The sequence below is a fragment of the Panthera onca genome, chromosome C2, assembly GCF_046562875.1.
Source record: "Panthera onca isolate mPanOnc1 chromosome C2, mPanOnc1 haplotype 2, whole genome shotgun sequence".
In the NCBI taxonomy this organism is placed as follows: Eukaryota; Metazoa; Chordata; class Mammalia; order Carnivora; family Felidae; genus Panthera; species Panthera onca.
Genome location: NC_138347.1, coordinates 90,690,289 through 90,695,093, shown reverse-complemented (window position 1 = coordinate 90,695,093; position 4,805 = coordinate 90,690,289). Strand labels below are relative to the sequence as shown.

Genomic DNA, 4,805 nt, shown 5'->3' with positions numbered 1-4,805 from the left:
CTCCAGGAGATTTAAATTATCACACAATATCACAGGGCTGGTCCCCATGGGACATGGCGCTGCCCTGGAGAATCAGAGTTGTTTCCTGTTGCTGTCGACTGAGCAATCATTGATGGTGACCATGCCATCTTTGAACCTGTTACCCATGGCATCTCGGGCCATTTGTTCATGAGCCTATTGAGTGAGCACAGACACTAAGGTAAAGACTGGGGAAGAAAGCCTGTTTACATCCACAACACATTTATCATACTCCTCTGATTATGAACAACCTCTCCTGAAGTTCAGGAATTTTGAAAAATAGAATATTTACATGGTTCTCAAATATTCTTACACTCTGAGCCTGTTCTAAAAGTTAAAACCATATATCTTGTCTGCAAAGTTTTTTAGTAAACAACTCATCTAAATTGCTCCAAATGCCTTGACTTTGGGTAAACCATCAGCCAGCGACTTGGGAATTGTTAAGGATCTTTAACCAAGGTCACACCTCCTTCTAGGGAAAGTGGGCAAAATGTGTATATGCTTTTTAAAGAAACATCACTGTGAGGACTACCTTATTCCTTCTCTTTCAGAATCACACCAAAGTGTTGTGGCACTGTTCCTGGGAAGATGTATACTCATGTAATGAAGAAAGAAACAAAAAATTGAGCATACATTCAAAGCTAGAACCTCAAAAATGAAAACATTGCAATACCACCAAATGTTTGTCCTAAAGTGAAAAAAGGCGGGCAGTTGCAGTCATGCTGAGTTCCCTGTCCTCTGCTAGGATGGCTTTCCAGACCCAGGGGCCACAGCCCTGGCAGCGCAAAGGAGCCGAGCCCAGTGGGGGATGCCAGCTGGGCACCGTGGGCAAGAGGCTACAGCAGGATCTGATGACCCTCAGGATGTCTGGCAATGTAAGAATTTTGCCTTCCTGAATCAGACAGACTTTTCAAATGGGTGGGGGCCATCCATGGAGCATTTGGCACAGTGTATGAAGGAAGACCTGAGGTATAAGCTCTCCTGGAAGTTCCCCACTGGCTATGCTTACAGAGCTTTGCTATACCTTCACCATCTTGCCTCAGTTAGTATTTAACATTCTCAGCTGCCAACACCCTGCTACCACCCCACCATGGACACCCAGGGGAACATCTGCCTGGACATCCTGAAGAAATAGTCATCCCCCATATCCATCAGGACCATCCCACTTCCCCCCAGAGCCTGCTAGGAGAACCCAACGTTGTAACATTGATAGCCCTCAGGACCAATACATGCTGCTGAGCTCTGGAAAAAAAAAAAAAAAAAGCCTACAGCCTTTAAGAAGTAGCTGCAGGAAACCTACTCAAAGCAGGGCTCCAGCCAAGAACCCTGCCTGATTGTCTAGTCACTCTACTTTTTGGTCTTTGTTTTTTCCTCAGAGAGTCTGTCCTTTCCTTCATTCCTGTTGAGGACTCTGTATCTTAGACTGTGGTGTCATTTTTGTTTTGTTTCTGTTTTTGGTTTTGTTTTTTTTTAAGTTTTTTTTTTTTATTTTGAGGGAAGGGGAGTGACAGAGAGAGTATCCCAAGCAGGCTCCATTCTGTCAGTGCAGAGCCCAGCAGGTAACATCATGACCTGAGCTGAAATCAAGAGTCAAATGCTTAACCAACTGAGCCACCCAGGAGCCCCTGTTTCTGTTTTTTAAATTAAGTCTCTTGTTAAGCCCTTGTGATGAATATATTAAATGAACACATTGTTTTTATTAATAAAGTAAAAATAATAAATAATGAAAGGATGCAAAATGTATAAATTGGTCCTTCTGTTTTGAGAGGAGAGTCTGATAGTCTCTGCATTCCTTCTATCACTTTGCTGTTTTGGCAGATCACCATGTTTCCATAAAATTTAACTTCCATTACTTAACAATTGATGTGTCTCTTTTCCTAAATATCATAAATACTTCCGAGATTGCTCTGTCAAATTGGAAATGTATCATTGGCATATTTGTCTTTCCTTATATGCATCATAGTAAAATAAAAGCATGTTACTCTGCAAAAAAAATTAACTTCCTCCATATGCCAGGTCATACCCATTCAGGATATTTCCATGAACTGCTTTACTATTCCTATCAGAATGATGCCATTAATTCTTTTTTTTTAATTTTTTTAATGTTTATTTATTTTGAGAGAGAGAGAGAGAGAGACAGAGCACAAGCCAGGGAGGGGCAGAGAGAGAGGGAGACACAGAATCTGAAGCAGGCTCCAGGCTCTGAGCTGTCAGCACAGAGTCCAACATAGGGCTCAAACTCACAGACCGCGAGATCATGACCTGAGCTGAAGTCAGATGCTCAACCAACTGAGCCCCTCAGCGCCCCTGATAGCATTAATTCTAAGAACCAGTCTATTCTACTGTGAAATTATTAGATGGTTACATTTTCTCCAGAGCTGAGGATTTTAAATACTAACTGAGGCAAGATGGTAAAGGTATAGCAAAGCTCTTTCCAGGCAAAGGCATGCACAATGTTTCTGGTAGTTTTTACTTCATGGAATAGGGAAAAACCAATTTCAAATAAAAAGCTGGATAATATTTATCTAGAGTTGTATTCATTAGGAAACAACCTCTGGAAGAGCAGCTATAATCAGATTAATTTCTGATAAGGAACTAACATCTAGTGTTAAGCATGACACAACTTGAATTTTGTACTTAGTCCAAAGTCTGAGTAAAGTGGAACTGTGATAGGATTCACTATTTTGTATCTTCAAGTCATTAATGATAATGTTAAAAATTCTCTTGATTTACCTTTTTTTTTTTTTTTTTTTGTAAAAAGGGTGACTCTACTTCACATTTTCTGTCAAATACTCCCACCTCATCTTTTCTTCCAAAATAAAACTTTTTATTATCTTACAGCTCAGGGTGTCAAAGTGGGGTCTCCTAAATTCCCTAAAGATATCTCCTAAATACTTTTATTTTGCCTATCTACTCTGGAGAAATATTGAAGAAGTGTTAATAATTCAACTGAGCACCAAAGTTGCAATAACTTCTTAACGTTTATGAGTCCTTACTCTGCTGTGAGATCACAGTGGAATTCTATATCCCTAGGAAAATTCTGTTAGTTCACAGCTAGAGATTAATATTTTTCAAAAGATTTGGATATTTCCTATTTCCAAGTACAGAAGATTACTTATTTCCAAGTAATCCTTTCCCCTTGTAAAAGATTACTGATCTCTAAGGAAGGATAGGAGGAATGTTCAGTTCAACAAGCATATATTTGATATGATTTCAGAATGTTTCCCAAAGGATCTCACTTCCTCATAGTATAAGATACTGCGGGTTTGATAATCCAGGTATTGGGATGAATGGCTACAAGTGATCTTATATCGTGATTCAAGTCAGGCTTTTATTATTATTGTTGTTGTTGTTAATATTATTATTTAACTTCTAGCTGTTCACCAAAATAGACTTCCTCTTCTTCCTTGGACCACAGCAAGGTTACAGTTCCAGTTTCCCCTGCAACTGCACGTGGCCACATAACTGAGTTTTAGTCAATTGAATATTACCTTAATATTTAATAATATTAATTATTAGGCAAGTGATGCTTGGCACTTTTAAGCCTGGTCCAATAAAAACTTCTCACATGGACTCCTCCATATTCTTTTCCTTCCAGAGTAACTCAGGGTCCCCATGGAAGCACATTTTGGAAGTTGGCAGATGTGTCATGAGCCTGAACCACTGGATGGCTTTGTGACACCTGTATCCTCTCCCTTCAACCTCCAGCCTGGAACCATGTTGGATTGTTATTTAGCCAAGAAATATATTTTCAGGGTGTTGAGCCACTGTATATTTGGGTGGTGTGTGTGTGTGTGTATTTCATACATATTTTCACAGTCCGACCTACCGTATGTAATACAGGCTTTAGTGGACTGTCCATGTATTGTGAATCTATGAAACTCCATGCCCCAATTAGTTGCCACCAAGGGTCTCAGATGATGCTAGTTATCACAATTACTTTCTTCATCCCATGGTGATCATGACCACTATGCCTCTGATCTCTATCAGGAATCTCATTTCAATTGCGTCTCCTCTCACTACTGTATAGTGCTTATAAACAAAACAAAACAAAACAAAACCAGCTATTAAAGCATCTTTCAAAGATTTTGACATGTGTTTCATTGTCTTTTCTGGGACTTTCTGGGGAACATAATAAAAGAAAATAGTAGGTAATAATTCATAGATGTTCTTTAGCATTTCTAACTACTAAATCTTTGAATTCCATTATTTTTTTTAAAATATCTTATTTCAGCTTCATTTAGTGTGCATTGTCATTGAGTCCAGGTTTTGGTCATAAAACTGTATAATTAAAATATTTCCAGCTGTTAGATATAGCATAATCATTTCCGAATGTTATATGTCATATCCTATCTGTAAGTTAAGTGGATAAAAAAATCTGGGTGCCCCTAGATGGCTCAATTGGAGGAACATGTGTGACTCCTGATCTCTGGGTCATGAGTTCAAGCTCCACATTGGGTGTAGAAATAACTAAAACAATAAATATATAAACTTTAATTTTTTTCTAAAAATCTGGAGATAACAGGGCGCCTGGGTGGCTCAGTCAGTTGAGTGTCTGACTTCAGCTCAGGTCACGATCTCAGGGCTCATGGGTAAGAGCCCCGTGTCGGGCTCTGTGCTGATAGCTCAGAGCCTGGAGCCTCCTTCAGATTCTGTGATTCTCTGTCTCCCTGCCCCTCTCCCGCTTGAGCTCTGTTTCTCTCCCTCTCAAAAACAAACATTAAATTTTTTTAAAAATTTTTTAACATTTATTTATTTTTGAGACACAGAGAGAGAGAGAGAGGGAG

The 4,805-nt window shown here is 39.2% G+C and overlaps 1 pseudogene; it reads left to right on the top strand.

Annotated features, from left to right (window-relative positions):
• Positions 1-806: 806 nt before the first annotated feature.
• LOC132684274 (ubiquitin-conjugating enzyme E2 C pseudogene) lies at positions 807-1,360 on the top strand (annotated as a pseudogene).
• The last annotated feature ends 3,445 nt before the right edge of the window (positions 1,361-4,805 follow it).